The sequence below is a fragment of the Eretmochelys imbricata genome, chromosome 5, assembly GCF_965152235.1.
Source record: "Eretmochelys imbricata isolate rEreImb1 chromosome 5, rEreImb1.hap1, whole genome shotgun sequence".
In the NCBI taxonomy this organism is placed as follows: Eukaryota; Metazoa; Chordata; order Testudines; family Cheloniidae; genus Eretmochelys; species Eretmochelys imbricata.
In genome coordinates, this window is record NC_135576.1 from 39760464 (window position 1) to 39777541 (window position 17078).

The 17078-nt window shown below is 43.0% G+C and overlaps 1 protein-coding gene across 4 annotated transcripts in view; it reads left to right on the plus strand.

Annotated features, from left to right (window-relative positions):
* The window catches only part of IPO11 (importin 11), a 311009-nt gene that overhangs the window by 84045 nt on the left and 209886 nt on the right, over positions 1-17078 (plus strand). The window lies entirely within an intron of this gene.

Sequence of the window (17078 nt, forward strand, 5' to 3'; positions counted from 1 at the left end):
TTTGATCTAATGCTTTTCAATGCATATGTGATGGCTACTTTTTATTTTTTTTGTAAAAATTAATGTACACCTTTCTTCCTTTATACATCTGAGTTTTATTAAATTTTCTCAGTACAGTAAATAACACCTTTAATCATTCAGCTCACTTTGAGAAAGTAGTTCTCGTCCCTGCATTTTTAAAGTAAAAACAGGACGGCCAGGGGCTCGCCAGAGTGCCCCCTTCCCTTGCAGGGCTCACCTGAACCGCCTTCCCCATGCCTCCCGGAGCTGGGGCTGACCCCTTCCCCTCTGCCGTCCAAGGTTGAGACTGACCCCCATCCTGAGCTCAGGGGCAGACCCCAACCCCTGAGCCCCATGCTGCCCGGGGTTGGGGCTGATCCCCCTGCCCAAGTCCTGTGCTGTTCGCAGCTGGGGCTGATCTGTTCGCAGCTGGGTGTCAAGTGGAGTGCCCCAGGGGTCGGTCCTGGGGCCGGTTTTGTTCAATATCTTCATAATTGATCTGGAGGATGGTGTGGATTGCACTCTCAGCAAATTTGCGGATGATACTAAACTGGGAGGAGTGGTAGATACGCTGGAGGGCAGGGATAGGATACAGAGGGACCTAGACAAATTGGAGGATTGGGCCAAAAGAAATCTGATGAGGTTTAATAAGGATAAGTGCAGGGTCCTGCACTTAGGACGGAAGAACCCAATGCACCGCTACAGACTAGGGACCGAATGGCTAGGCAGCAGTTCTGTGGAAAAGGACCTAGGGGTGACAGTGGACGAGAAGCTGGATATGAGTCAGCAGTGTGCCCTTGTTGCCAAGAAGGCCAATGGCATTTTGGGATGTATAAGTAGGGGCATAGCGAGCAGATGGAGGGACGTGATCGTCCCCCTCTATTCGACATTGGTGAGGCCTCATCTGGAGTACTGTGTTCAGTTTTGGGCCCCACACTACAAGAAGGATGTGGATAAATTGGAAAGAGTCCAGCGAAGGGCAACAAAAATGATTAGGGGTCTGGAACACATGATTTATGAGGAGAGGCTGAGGGAACTGGGATTGTTTAGTCTGCAGAAGAGAAGAATGAGGGGGGATTTGATAGCTGCTTTCAACTACCTGAGAAGTGGTTCCAGAGAGGATGGTTCTAGGCTATTCTCAGTGGTGGAAGAGGATGGTCTCAAGTTGCAGTGGGGGAGGTTTAGGTTGGATATTAGGAAAAACTTTTTCACTAGGAGGGTGGTGAAACACTGGAATGTGTTACCTAGGGAGGTGGTGGAATCCCCTTCCTTAGAAATTTTCTAAGGTCAGGCTTGACAAAGCCCTGGCTGGGATGATTTAACTGGGGATGGGTCCTGCTTTTGAGCAGGGGGTTGGACTAGATGACCTCCTGAGGTCCCTTCCAACCCTGATATTCTATGATTCCCCTCACCCCCCCCCCAGCCCCGTGCTGCCCTCAGCGGGGGCTGACTCTCCCCCACACGAGCCCCGTGCCACCCAGGGCTGGAACTGGCCCCCATCCCAAACTCAGGGACTAACCACCCCCAAGCTCAGCACCTCCCCTGGCTGAGGCTGATTTCTCCCACACAACTCCCGTTCACTCAGCTGAAGGGAGCCCACCTAGCTCAGTAAAAGGAGGTGAGCCTGGTGAGCCCAGTACCAGAAACCACGCTTCCAGAAGCAGCAGCAAGACACCTTAATCACCCTCTTCCTGCACAAGTTATTGCATACTTCCCTCCACCCCTGTCCTCCCCCAACTCCGAGTGACTGGCTGAACAAGAAGTAGGACTGAGTGGACTTGTAGGCTCTGAAGTTTTACATTGTTTTATTGTTCAGTGCAATTACTCTTTTTTACATAATTCTACATTTGTAAATTCCTCTTTCCTGATAGAGATTGCACTACAGCGCTTCAATGAGATAAAGTGAAGTTTCTTTTTTACAAAAGGAGTACTTGTGGCACCTTAGAGACTAACAGATTTATTAGAGCATAAGCTTTCATGAGCTACAGCTCCCGATGCATCTGATGAAGTGAGCTGTAGCTCACGAAAGCTTATGCTCTATTAAATTTGTTAGTCTCTAAGGTGCCACAAGTACTCCTTTTCTTTTTATGAATACAGACTAACACGACTGCTACTGAACCTTTCAAACTGATGACATACGGGGAGTGTATCTAGGACAGGTCAGCTGAAACACAAAGTCATACATAGTTTGGATGTATGGTCTGTGTAAATTGCAATTGTAAAAATTATATAGATTATTGCACTTACCTCTTAATTTTTCTTTGTTGCTGTTTCTCCAGCTGACTGTGAAGTATTTCAGGAAATGGGCTATATAAAAGATTATATTTTACAAATGTTTGAGTAAGAAATATAAAAAATTTTGAGACTTAAAATCCCTCTGTGGGCCAGTTCCTGATCCCTTGCTCAAGGGTTGTGTAAAAGAGCTTTGGGTGGGAAGCTATCTAAGTGTTTTGGAGAGAGTAGGGGGTCTGAATATTTATTTACCTGACAACTCAGAGGCAAGGCATGCTGCTTCTGTAGAGGCTAGCCACGGCTACTTCAGCTCATAGTCCATAGAACAGTGGTGGGCAACCTGCAGCCCGTGAGCCGCACACCTTTGTGCTTCTCTGAAGAAAGCCAGCATGAAAGAATAGAGGACTCCACAGAGCTTGTTTTGGGTGGGCTTTCCACAGCCTGGCTCTCAATCTTGGATGTGTTTTAAGCCTTACATTCCCAGTGTGATGTTAATTCAAGACAAATTTTGACATAGCATTGGTTTGAAATCTTCAGTTGGTAGAGATGATTGCACATTCAAATACACCACATATATTTCCTTTATTTTTACAAGTTTTTAATATTTTGTAAGAAAATAAAATGCAAAAAAGAATGTTAATGTAACAGGATGGATTGATTTAAATCAAACTGATTTAAATCACTGATATCAATAATGATCTAAATCAGCAAACAGGAAACCTTGATTTAAATTAATTTTTATCCTGTTTTGAATTTGTACTTTCTAGTTACAGTACGTTTGCTAAAGAAAGATTCATTCTCATGGGATAGTACCAGAGGTGAAAGTAAGCTGGTATGGTCTGGTATGGCGTACTGGCGCCATGCCATGCCGGACCAGACCGGCTTCCCCAGGCTGGCGATTTAAACAGCCAAGGGCCCTGGGCCCTTTAAATAACCGCCGGAGCCCTGTCGCCGCTACCCTGGGGCTAAAGCAGCGGGGCTCCGGCGCTTTAAAGGGCTTGGGGCTCCCTGCAGCGGCAGGAGCCCTGGGCCCTTTAAAGTGCTGCTCAAGCCCTGCCACCGCTACCCTGGGGCTCCAGCAGCCGGGCTCGGGCAGCAATTTAAAGGATCCGGGGCTCCTGCTGCTGCGGAGAGCCCCGGCCCTTTAAAGCACCGCCTGAGCCCTGCCGCTGCTACCCCGGGGCTCTGGCAGCCGGACTGGGGCAGCAATTTAAAGGGCCCGGAGCTCTGCTGCGGTGGCTGGCGCCCCGGGCCCTTTAAATCTCCCCTGAGTCCCGGGGTTTCCAGCCGCCTCTGCAGCTGGGAGCTCCAGGGGTGATTTAAAGGCCCTGGGGCTCCCAACCGCAGCCGGAGCCCCAGGGCCTTTAAATCTTTAAAGGTCCAGCCTCTTCTGGTTGAGACCACACCTCTTCCGGTTGTGGCCACGCCCCCGCTCAGGACTCCTGCGTACAGTTAAGTCCTTTTAAGTTACTTTCACCCCTGGATAGTACAAACATTAAAACATGTTGATTTGCAATTAAATAAACCCTTTACACTTAATTTGGTACGAATTTGCTAACCAGGGGGATATATTATCTATACACACTTATTTAAGCTATTATATAGATTTTACTGCCATCAAAAGATGGTTTAACTTTCCAGAAAACTATGGTTCCAGCTTGCTTACCCAGTGACTTCAATTTCAAAACCATTTCAGTGGTTTAACTTTCTTTAAAACATCCGCAGCAAACATGGACTGCGTGAATTTTATTTTTATTTAATTTAAATTGTTTTAATAAATTATACTAAATGTAGGCCGTAATAGAGGTTGTCATTTCAAATTTAATTTGATATTGTTTTTTATTTAAATAAAATTAAAATAGATAAAATCAATTTTAAAATACTAAGAGAAAATTGTCAATTTCTATCTATCCTGTAATGCAGATTTAATGTTGAGTTTTTAATCATATCATGTAAGATAGAGTGGAGATGATGTAGGATTAATTTTGGCAGTCAGAGAACAAGAGTCTGAATAGTAGCTTGAAAATTTTTTGGAATGTTTCTAGTAACATGATCTTTAGAAGTTCTCCAAAAGTTTTAAATTCCCAGGAAGTTGGCCTCTTGCTGCTGTTGCTGTCTGTCAGAAGAGAGTGTGTAATGGAGTAGGATTTATCCTGTTGCCAAATAAGCACGCACCTGCCTCCATGCTGAACACTGCTTTCTACACACCCACATCTGGACCCATGTCCATATAGAGACCATCACTCGATGAAGAAGGGGAGGTTCCTTAGTGTAACTAGATGTTCTTCGAGATGTGTGATCCTTATTTGGATTCTAATACCTGCCCTCCATCCCCTCCGCTGTGGACTCCATTACTTGCGGGTAAGAGAGATTCTGGAGTGGTATCAACTCGCATGCCCTCTTATAGCCTTGGACTCAGACACAAGGATGATGCATGTGTGGGTCAGTGGACACTAGTAAAAAACAGTTCCGGCTCCGGTTCATGGTGCACATGCGCACCCATGTCTGGAATCCTGATAGGGACCAAACATCTCGAAGAACTTCCAGTTACAGTAAGTAACCTCCCCTTATGTGCTGTTATCCTCTTACGCACTTTGCCAGAGCATTTTAAAAGAGAATCAGGTTTAGTCTCCTTCAGCTGTTCTTCATCCATGAGCTGATCTCATGGGCCATCTTGGTGGCGGTCATATGTAGTGAAGGATAAATACAGCTGTGTGTCATCTGCATATCACTGGCACTTGAGTCCACATCATCTGACCAGTTCACCTAGTGGTTGCATAAAGATGTTAAAAAGAACCAAAGGAAGAATTGATCTTTGTGGAATTCCACAGATGAAGGTATTGTGGTGGTAATGTAGTTTTCTGTCACTAGTCTTTGGGTGAATCCCTCTAGGAAGGACTCAGATCATTTTTGTGCATTATCCTGGACCCATGCAGTCTCTCTCAGGTGAGATGGCAGTCTCTCATGGTCAGCGGTGTTGATCACTGCAGAGGTCCAAGGTGATGTTGGTGAGCAGAGGAAGTATTTTAATGAATTTGCAGTCACGTTGCACTCTTCTTTGAGTGAAGGCTCACATCCGCAATTGGTCAGTTCAAACCATAGTCTAGGACAGTGGCTCTCAACCTTTCCAGACTGCTGTACCCCTTTTGGGAGTCTGATTTGTCTTGCATACTCACAAGTTTCACCTCACTTAACAACTACTTGCTTACAAAATCAGACATAAAAATACAAAAGTGTCACAGCACACTATTACTGACAAATTGTTTACTTTCTCATTTTTACAATATAATTTTTAAATAAATCAATTGGAATATAAATATTGTACTTACATTTGTGTATATTATATAGAGTAGTATAAACAAGTCGTTGTCTGTATGAAATTTTAGTTTGTACTGACTTTGCTAGTGCTTTTTCTGTAGCCTGTTGTAAAACTAGAGAAATATCTTGATGAGTTGATGTACCACCTGGAAGACATTTGAACATGTCGTCCCCCCAGGGGTGCACGTACCCTGGGTTGAGAACCACTGGTCTAGGAATACTCTTGGATTCCTCGCTGACAGTGAACTCTCACATCGCAATGGCCATGAGCAGCACTTTTATTTTTTATCATCTTCGCTTGGCCAAGAGATTCCATCTCATCCTACCAGAGGAAGACCTAGCCTTAGTTATTCATGCCTTTGCCACCTCTTGCTGGACTACAGCAATACACTGTACTTGGACCTGTAACCTGCAGCACTTAGGATACTCCAATTACTACAAAATGCTGCAGAATGTCTCCTCAGCAACACAGGCTACTAGGAACACATCACATTTGTCCTCCACACTCTGCCCTGGCTTTCCATAGAACTTCAAATCAAGTTTAAGGTGTCTTGGTCCTTATCTTCAGAAAGATCCATGGCCTGGCCTAGGATACCTAAAAGGCTGTCAAAAGCTCTGGGACGAAGACAGTTTACAGTTAACAGCTTCACTCCTATGGCCAAATGTTATTCTCACCATAAGCGTAAACCTCCTCTCTATAGGAAACACAACGTTTCTCCTGGAGTGGTCTGAGGCTGTGGAATGAACTCCCTCAGGAAATATGGATTATTATAAACCATACTGCTTTCCAATCCAAATGCAAGGCACATTTCTTTGACTTTGCGTTTTCTGATATAAACACATAGCAACTGATATATTTATTTAAAAAATAATAATAAAAATCCCCTTACCAAAAGGACTTCTTTGCATATGCTTCTCCCTCTAGGGAGAAGATGTGATAACAAACATGTGACAGATGTTTAATGCTTAATGCACTACTTGAATGCACTCAGATACGATGATATTGGTATAAAAACCTATAAAGAACAAAATAGTCAAGAAGTGTTTGTGTTACATCAGAGATCTCAACAATTTGGTGAAGACTTGGGTCTTCAATATAATAGCTGTTGCTTTGATTACCAGGATCTCTATGGAGCTATTTGAGCTATTTACCTGAAGAAGAACTCTGTGTAAGCTTGAAAGCGTATCTCTCTGACCAAGAAACGTTGGTCCAACAAAAGATATTACCTCATCTACCTTGTCTCTAATATCTTGGGACTAATACAGCTATAACACTGCTGCATATATTAAAATACCTATGCTCTTGCCAGCTGACTGACCAACTAGTGGGTATATATTTTTAGATCTCTGCACTTTCCAAGTCAGAAATTACTGGAGCGGGGAAGTTCTTTGTTTTGCAAACAGGTGACCTACTCATGCCAATGACTTTAGAAGGGGAGTGCCCCATTCTGATTCACCAAAAAATTCCTGACAAAGATCCCTAAGGGGGAGGAACCAGCCTACCCACCAACTTCAAGAACTTGGAAGATGCAGAATCCTTTGCATCTACCTTCTGCCATGGCTGCTGGCTTCTGACCGTGTGATGTCAGTGTTCCTCGTAAAGAGCCTCATGCTTTTTCCATCTTCCTGACTGGCCACTCATGAGAAGGAGTCCTGATTGGATATCTACAAACAGCCAATCTGTGGCCAGCCAGAATGTCCATTGCATTAACTTTAATCATCAGAGCCAAGAAAACCTCTAGCCAAACTTTTATTAATGAGAGTGCATTCAAGGGGTAACCACATAAAATTTACCAAGGATTCTTTTCCAATACACTACCCCCGAAGTAAGCAATTGAACTTGACTTTGAAACAAAATGTTGATTTAGGTAATTAAATTAACAAAATAAAATGAATACACACATTGAGTATGTAATTAAGTAAATACAATGAAAAGTGTATAAATGAGTAGTACGGGGCATTGATACTTAAAATCGACTGCTCATTACTTATGAAATTCTGAAAAATAAGACAATTGTAGCAAAAATTGATTAACTGGTAGAACAGAGAGACAAGGTGTGTGAGGTAATATCTTTTATTGGATTATCTTATTTTGGTGAAAGAGACAATCTTTTGAGCTGACATAGAATTCATCATGTCTGGGAAAGGTATTCAGAATGTCACAGCTAAATACAAGGTGAAACAGATAGTTTAGTATAAGTAGGTAATAAGTATTGTAAGAGACCATTCAAAATGAAGTGCCCATTTAACACCTCTATGGTCATGGAACAAAAGGGGGGGCTAGAGGCTTACAGATTATTGTAATAAGCAATAAATCCGTAGTCTTTATTAAGTCCATACTTTTTAGTGTCTAGCAAAGTTATGAATTTAAGCTCCCAGGCTCGTCTTTTGAAGGTGTTGTCCAAGTTTCCTTTGAGGACAAGGACTGATAGGTCAGCTATGGAGTGATCACTTTATGACAAGTATACACAATGGGTGATGTGGTGTTTTTTGTCTTTTATAATTTTTCTGAGAGAGTTCATTCAAGAGCATAGGGATTGTCTGGTTTCATCCACATAGTCATTACTGGAGCATTGAGTGTACTTTATGAGGTACACTGTGTGTTGTGATAGGCATGTATAGGACCCATGAAAGGTGTACTGTGGGGGGTTGTTGATTATAGTAGCAGTGGAGATACGTCTACAGGTTTTGCATTTATTGTTCTGGCAGGATCTGTTGCTGCTTTGAGTTAGTGTGTCCTGGCTTTTGGGGAGCTTGCTTCTGATGATGAGCTTGGTGAGGTTGGGGGGTTGTTTTCAGGCCAGAAGAGGGAAAGATTTATTTCAGGATGTGGTCCCCAATGAGTATGGACTGCAATTGTTTAATGATACCCCATATGGGTTCTAGTGTGGGGTGATAGGTGACAACTAAGGTTGTGCTGTTGGAGGGATTTTTCCCCCAATACTGAAGCAGTTTGTCTTGGAGTATTTGGGTGGTCCATTTCATGATGCAATTTACTTCTCTGGTGGTGTGTCCTTGCTTGGTGAAGGTGGCCTTAAGTGTGTTAAGGTGTATATCCTGTACTGTCTTCTCAGAGCATATTTTTGTGGTATCTGAGTGCCTGGTTGTAGATAACAGATTTCTTGGTGTGTTGGGGTGGTTATTGGATCTGAGAAGGGAAGTGTGGAGATCTATGGGTTTCTGATATATAGTTATACATAGGGTTCCATTGCTGAAACTGATTGTGATGTTTGGGAAGTTGATGCGGGAATATTCTAGAACTGGGGTTCTCAAACTGGGGGTCGGGACTTCTCAGGGGGTCACAAGGTTATTACATGGGGGGTCGTGAGCTGTCAGCCTCCACCCTAAACCCGGCTTTGCATCCAGCATTTATAATGGTTTTAATTTATAAGGGGGTTGCACTCAGAGGCTTGCTATATGAAAGGGGTCACCAGTACAAAAGTTTGAGAAATATTGTTCTAGAGAGAGTTTGATGGATGGATAATGGAGGTTGAAGTTGGGGTGGAAATCTGTGAGGGAGTTTAGGGTGTCTATCCAGAGAATTAAAATAGCATCAATATATCTGAGGTATATATCACTGGTTTCATGGTGAATTTGTAGAAAGCATGTGGTTCATATGATAGAACTAGTAACATAGATGGGCAAAACTGCAAAAGCCATGAGTCTCAACTCTCATGCTAAGTTAGTCAATTACTCCAGGGCACTAAACATATCAAAGGGTATTTGTCTCCTGTTGAGGGAGGTTAATGGTTAAGCATCAATATCAATTTAATAAACACGTAAATATAATATCAAATAACCAAGGTTAATTGAATGAAGGTAACTAGATTAAAACACTATTACTGAATTTAATGTAAAAAATCTGTTTAAATTGAAGAGAAACTATTTTGATGAAACTAGATAGGCTGGATAGAACAATGTAATTGAAAGTAGTATCAACTTAAAAGCTAACAAAGCCATTACTAGTTTTTATTTGTCTTAAAAATAGTATTCTAAGGGCTGAGCTTGATTCATAAGGCAAATTCAGTCATATAAGCACTACAGGTTGAAATTAAGCAATGTTTAGATACACATGCCCAGTTGAAGTGTTACTAGGACAACATGGAAAATCTAGGGTATAAGAATCACCCAATATAATCAACAGCGCAGAGCCAGTGGGGTTAGCTCTGGTTTGATGGAACTAATAGGCTAAAGTTTGGAAATGGTGGAAGATAGTAACAGAGGGCTTGTCTACCCTGCAATGTTGTTGACAAAACTTTTGTCTTTCATGGGTACTTAAAAAAGCCCCTCCCCCGCCCCCCCGAAAGACACAAGTTTTGCCAACGCAAGTGGCAGTGTGAACATGTCTTTGTTGGCAACAAACAACAAAGCTAACGCCCCTCACGGGGCTGGCAGTATTTTGTTGGCAAAAGTACTGACAAAATACCGACAGAGTGTTTACAGACGCTAAAAGAAAAGGAGTACTAGTGGCACCTTAGAGACTAACCAATTTATTTGAGCATAAGCTTTCGTGAGCTAGAGCTCACTTCATCGGATTACACATGCTGACTTTTAGCGACAAGGGCAGAGCAGAACATTGATTTAACAAAGCTACCAGGTCTCAGTAGTACTTAAAGTTAGGAAATAAGTTTAAACAAAACAAAAATTAACTATCAAACAATGAATGTTCACAGAGATCTACAGTGTATTGTACAGTTCCAGATACTTGAACATACATAACAAGACAGTTACGAGCTCGAGGTCCATTCTTTAAGCATCAGCAAAATAGCTTTGGTAAGCTAGTAATGTTAGATCAGCCTTAACATATAAAAATACAAATATTATTTCCTCACAATTACTATGTGCTCTGGATGAAAAACAGACAATTGAATTTAGGCACAAGTACTTAGTTACAAGGCATTAGGTTTAAATCCTGTAAATCAGTCCAATTATGATTCATAGGAGACTACACCTCTATCCTGATATAACGTGGTCCTTGGGAGACAAAACATCTCACTGCATTGTAGGTGAGACCGCATTATATCGAACTTGCTTTGGCTCCCCCTGTTCCTTGTTCCCTGACTGCTCCGACCCCTATTCACACCCCCAGCCCCCTGACAGGCACTCACCGGCAGCGGCGGGAAGCAAAGCAATGCGGCCCCAGCCTGCTCCACTCCGCCACCTCCCAGCTGCGGTGCTCCACTTCCCACCGCCGGTGAGTGCGGAGGTTGGGGAAAGGACACCCTCTGCATTCACCAGCGGCGGGAGGCGGAGCAGCCCAGCCTGCTCTGCTTTCCTTGCCCTGGCCCCAGCCGTGTTGCTGGGGGGAGGAGGGGAGTTTGGGGAAAGGTCCCACACTCACCTGTGGTGGGAAGCAGAGTGCCGCGGCTGGGAGCTGGCGGAGTGGAGCGGGCTGGGGTCGGGCTGCTCTGCTTCCCGGTGAGTATGCGGGGATCCCTTCCCCCAAGCTCCCTCCTCCGAGCGACACACCTGGGGTTGGGGCCAGGGAAGCAGAGTGGGCTGCTCCTGGCCCCCCACTAATCCCCTGGGCCTCTCTGGGACTGCGGGACTCCCCAAAGTGCCCCCCCACAACTCCTGCCTGCCTCCCAGACCTTGGGGAGGGAGCCCCTGACCGTCCCTGAGACCCTCTGCCTCTTATCTGACCTCTTGGCCCCAGCCCGGCCCGGCACCCTTTACACGCTGCTCAGAGCAGCATGTCGGAGCTTTGCCGCTTTGTATGTGAACCAGCGTTATATTGGGGTAGAGGTGTATTTCAAATCTTAAGTCTACTTTAAGACTCTATTCCTTTCCTATTGGTAGTATAATCTTTCTTGGTAATTATGTGGAATTATAATATCTTGATAGTATCTGTGGAAGTGAATTTTATTAATCTGGGATTTCAATTCAAGGGCCCAGAACAATTGTTTGGACTTCTGGTACAAGAATCTGAACTACAAGGTTCAGGATTCTAGAAAGGCAATATTTTCATTCTCCAAGGCCAAATTCTGACTTTTCAATCTTCCTATACATTAGAGCAAAGTGGGATTTATCTAATTTTTCCTTTTGTTGTCCAGAGAGTCTTCTGGCATGGGGATGATTTCTTCGATCTTCAGGAAAGCACTTTCTTTCTTAAGGCTACTTATATTTGAGACTTTAAACCTTGAAGGTTCTAAAGCCCAGTTTTTGTTCATAAAGGACTTTTAGTTAAAAGATACTCTCTTGGAAGAGTAAAATCACTGAACACTGAGAATTCTAGTAACTGGTGTTTGTTGGTCCATGCCTGCAACCTTTCTCTACTTGTGCTTCATGCTAAAGATATAAGGCAGTGGCTCTCAACCAGGAGTACATGTACCCCTGCGAGTATGCAGAGGTCTTCCAGGGGGTACATCAACACATCTAGATGTTGGTCTAGTTTTACAACAGGCTACTGAAAAAGCACTAGCAAAGTCAGTATAAACTAAAATTTCATACAGACAATGACTTGTTTATACTGTTCTATATACTGTACACTGAAATATAAATACAATATTTATATTCCAATTGATTTATTTAATAATTATATGGTGAAAATGAGAATGTAAACAATTTGTCAGTAATAGTGTGCTGTGACACTTTTTTGTATTTTTATGTCTGATTTTGTAAGCAAGTAGTTGTGACGGGTTAGATCACAGAAACCCGCTTGGGAGCTGCCAACTGATGTGCCAAGACTACTTCTGCCCCTGCTTTCCTGCCCAGTCAGCTTAGGACTTCAGAGCCCTGGCTGGTTTGAGCCAGACCTGCTAGCTTGCTGCAAACCCAGACCCACGTCTGAACCACGTCCCCTTACAGCTGCTGGTTTAACTGAAAGCAGCTTATAGAAGTGTGCCTGTCTTTAACACTCAGATGCCCAACTCCCAACGGGGTCCAAACCCCAAATAAATCCTTTTTACCCTGTATAAAGCTTATACAGGGTAAACTCATAAATTGTTCGCTCTCTATAACACTGATAGAGAGATATGCACAGCTGTTTGTCCCTCCGAGTACATACTCTGGGTTAATTAATAAGTAAAAAGTGATTTTATTAAATACAAAAAGTAGGATTTAAGTCATTCCAAGTAGTAACAGACAGAACAAAGTGAATTACCAAGCAAAATAAAATAAAACATGCAAGTCTATGTCTAATCAAACTGAATACAGATAAAATCCTCACCAGTTCCAGTAAGCTCTCTTTTACAGACTAGCCTCCTTTTAGTCTGGGTCCAGCAAGCACTCTCACTCCCTGTAGTTACTGTCCTTTGTTCCAGTTTCTTTCAGGTATCCTTGGGGGTTGAAAGGCTATCTCCTTAGCCAGCTGAAGACAAAATGGAGTGTTCTCCCACGGGCTTAAATAGACTCTCTCTCCGATGCAAAGTCCAGCTCCAAGATGGAGTTCTGGAGTCACCTGGGCAAGTCACATGTCCATGCATGACTCTCAGTTTTTACAGGCAGAAGCCATTGGCCACATGGTATCTTGAATGTCTCCAGGTAGACTTTTTATGTGGATTGGAGCATTCCAAGATGCATTGTTCCTTAAGTGCTTCTTGATTGGGCACTTAACTTTGTGAATTCCTTTTTCCAGGAACTGACGAAATGCTCTGCTAAGGTTATTTAGAAATCAAGCCAGTACACGGCCAATATTAATAACTTCGAATACAAAAATGATACATGCATACAAATAGGATTAATAGATTCAGTAGGTCATAACCTTTACATAAAGAAAAGGAGTACTTGTGGCACAAGTACTCCTTTTCTTTTTGCAAAGACAGACTAACACGGCTGTTACTCTGAAACCTTTACATAGATATGTTACATGGCATATGTAGCATAGAACATATTCCAGTTATGTCATATATATTCATAAGCATGTTTCCATAAAGCCTTATGGGGGGCACTGTAACAGTAGTTTGTAAGTGAGGTTTGGGGTACGCAAGACAAATCAGACTTCTGAAAGGGGCACAGTAATCTGGACAGGTTGAGAGCCACTGTTATAAGAAACCAGAATTTGCTGGCAGACAGCTTCAGCAGGCACTTTGCCACTGACCATGAGTGGGAGTTACACAGCTCAGTGGTGAACAGCATCTTCACTCAGTGGGGAACACTACCCGGGATCTGTTCTTCTTCTAGACAAACAGGAAGTATATTTTATACTGTTCCAGGAGAGCTCAGGGCCAGTTCTCCTGGGGGGCGATGCTCTCCTGCTCCCTTCGACAGACCACTTGAACGTTGTCTTTCCTTCTATCCCACTGCTTCCTCAAGTATTGTGGAAGATTTGACAGGACAGAGAACAAGTTTTCTCATCATTTCCAAATGGCCCAGGCAGATCTGATTCCCAGGTCTGCATAAGTCAGCTTGGCTACTCATCAGCATTCATCCCTTTCCACACCTCCTGACTCAAGAGAATGGCAATGTCAGACATCCTGTCCCGGAAGCTCTTCACAGTTTGGTATTTGGATGGGTGTCGGACCTATAACCTTCCTGTTCTGAAACTGCTTAAGCTATACTTACTAATAGTAGATATTTGCAAGGCAGCAACGAGGAGTTCCATCCACACATTCACAAGACATGACACCTTGGTCCAAGCCTCCGGTCCTGACACATTTGTTGAAACCTCAGTAGTACAGACAGCCATATCACCTGCATCCTTACATCGTCCTCTTATATGAGTACTGCTGGTCAGTCACCCACAGTGAAATATACGTAAGTTCCAGACTTCGAAGAAGAAAAGGAAGTTACTTATGCTTTGTAATTGGAGCTCTTTGAGATGTATGGTCCCCATCTGTATTCCGTTACCCACCCACCTGTAGGTGGATGCGAGGCTAGACGGCTCTGTGCACTGCCTCCTCCCACAGATGCGACCCCCACAGCTCCTAGTGGTCACGGTCCTCAGCCAAGGGAGCTGCAGAGCCAACACTGGGGCGGGGACAGTATGCAGAACTGCCTAGCTGTGCCTCCTCCTAGGAGCACCAGGCACACGGAACCGCCCGAGGTGAGTGTCACCTGGATCCAGTACCCCACACCTCCTCCTGTGCCCCAAACCCCTGTCCCGAGCCCCTTCCCGCACCCAAACTTCCTCCCATAGCCTGCACCATGCACCCCCTCCCACACTCCAAACCCCTCGTGGCTGTTCCTCTGTCTAGGAGCCGCAGGGACATGTCACTGCTTCTGGGATAGCCACGTGGAGCCAGGTAGGGAGCTTGCCAGCCCTGCGCCAACCAGACTATAAACCAGACTGGTTTATATGCTGGTTTATAGAGCTTTCTGGTTGGTAAAGTGCCAGATAACACAGCTTTTACTGTATTATGAATTCGGGAATATTGTGAGATAACTTCAATTAATGTATTCCTTTACACATTGTAAAGAAGTGCATTAATGGTCGTGTGGGACGATAGTATCTAGTTTGCTCGAAGATAAGAAATTTTTCCCAAAACAGCTTTGGAGGTGTTTATTTTAGAGAATCTCAGCTTTATGATCTCACTTGCTGGCTAAGCTTTAATTTTATAGCTTCTTTATGTGGATCTTGACTTTTTAACTAGGAGGAATTGCATGCACTGACACAGAGAAACCAAATTGCAGTATCATTTGTGTAGGTTTTTGTGTCGCTTGTAAGAAGATGAATTAAAACATCTGTTTGTGTATTAAGTATATTTTGAGGCTTTTTGGTGTATTACATCTTATTTTATAAGTGTTTTAGTTTAATACATGCTTATTGAAAGTGTTAAATTGAAATCTAAACAGAAAAAGATAGGAAGAAGGAACAGGTCACTCTTTTAGTGTCTGGAATGCAAAGGAATGTTAAGAGGCCTTAGTTTCTTCCCTTACATCTATACATTTTCACTTGAAGATATCAAGTTAACCTTATGTACTTAAAAGGTCTGTTAGTTCAAGATACAGGAAAAGGATCATAAAACCATTTAAAGCAGCTCAGGATTCAACTGAATGTCACTTGGCTTAAAATCAGGCCTTTGTTAGATTTTGAGGCAAGAGTGCATGATTCAGATTGGGAGCTATTTCATGGTATCATTACCTTATAATTTTTAAGTAAAAGAATATCAAAATTACATATTCAGGGGCCAAAATCAGATCCTTTATGTGCCATATAGCCCTATGCTAGAGATGAGATGGGAGGAGATTGTCCCCTAGCTACCTGTAATATGGGTAGCCTGCCTTAATTGGCACAAGAAATGTAGTTTCAAAACTAGCTTCTATTTGGGAGTGATTTGAACACCATAACCTAACCTACCCTTCTGCACACCAAATCAGCCATTTCACTGAAAAATAAATGTATCACTTGACATTGAGATTGATAATGCCTTATTACTTTTAGCGCTCATGCTGAAAAAAGACTGCTGTCTTCTCAAATTATTAAATAAAGCTTATAAAGAATTGTTAGTGTATACCTGATATGGTTTAATCAACCTGTTAATTAGATTACTTTGGTTTGATAATATCCACTTTCTTAATTTTATTTGTTTACATGAATTATGGCCTGTTCATTTTCCTTAGTTACTTAGTTTAGCATATATATAATTGGAAATCTCTGTGGATGGAATGTCATGTCCCCCACTCAGACACAGGGCTGATAACACTTGAGGCAGAGGAGATAGTGTTCTTTGATCCAGCTAGTGGTGTTCCATATAACTCCACCTGTTATGCTCACTGCACAAAAATGCTACATTATTTGTCAGTTAAGATTTCTTTATAGCATACCTAAGAAAACCTAAAAAGCAAAGCAAAAAGTTAATGCTTCTAACAGTATATCCTCCTAACTCGGCATGAGTAGGGATCCTAGCATCTCAGCACTTTCATCTTCAAACCTGAGAGTTGGTAGTGTCACAAAGTGCCTTCTTCACAGTCCTATGTACAGAGTGGAGACCTGGTCTTACAACAGATAATCGGTAGCATCAAATGACTGCTCCAACCCTTGTTTAGATAGTATAGCCCCAGTGCATGTAAGTATAATTAATACTGATTGTAGAAGAGCTTCCCACACCTGTAGTGCTGCGGTAAAGTAATTTTGCTGCCTCATTAGCAGGTCAAAATCTTCTAACAAGGTATTCCTTAGGCTTTCCTTCTGCTCACTGCCTTAGTAGTTGTAGGCTATGTCTATACTTAAAACGCTACAGTGGCACAGCTGCAGCTAAGTCACTGTAGCATTTCAGTGTAGAGACCTATTACAGCGACGGGAAATAATCCGTGGCTTCTCTCCATCTAGTACTGTCTTCACCAGATTTTCACACCCCTGAGGCACGTAGCTATACTTATGTAACTTTTCAGTGTATACCAGCTCTGAGGGTAGACCATGAGTGCTGGCAGTGGGATCCATGTTTCAATGTTGCTGCAAGCTGCAGGTTCTGAGGCAAGCATCTCAGAGCTGTGACCTCTGTCAAGGGGTTTTCTTAAGGCAGAAGGCCCTGGAATCCTCTAATCAGGCCTTCAGGTGCTTCATCCTAACTTCCTATCTAGTGCCAATGAGCTCTCAAAATGGATTATACCTTTGGCTCTGATTGAATCAGGGAGATCAAGTGGACCCT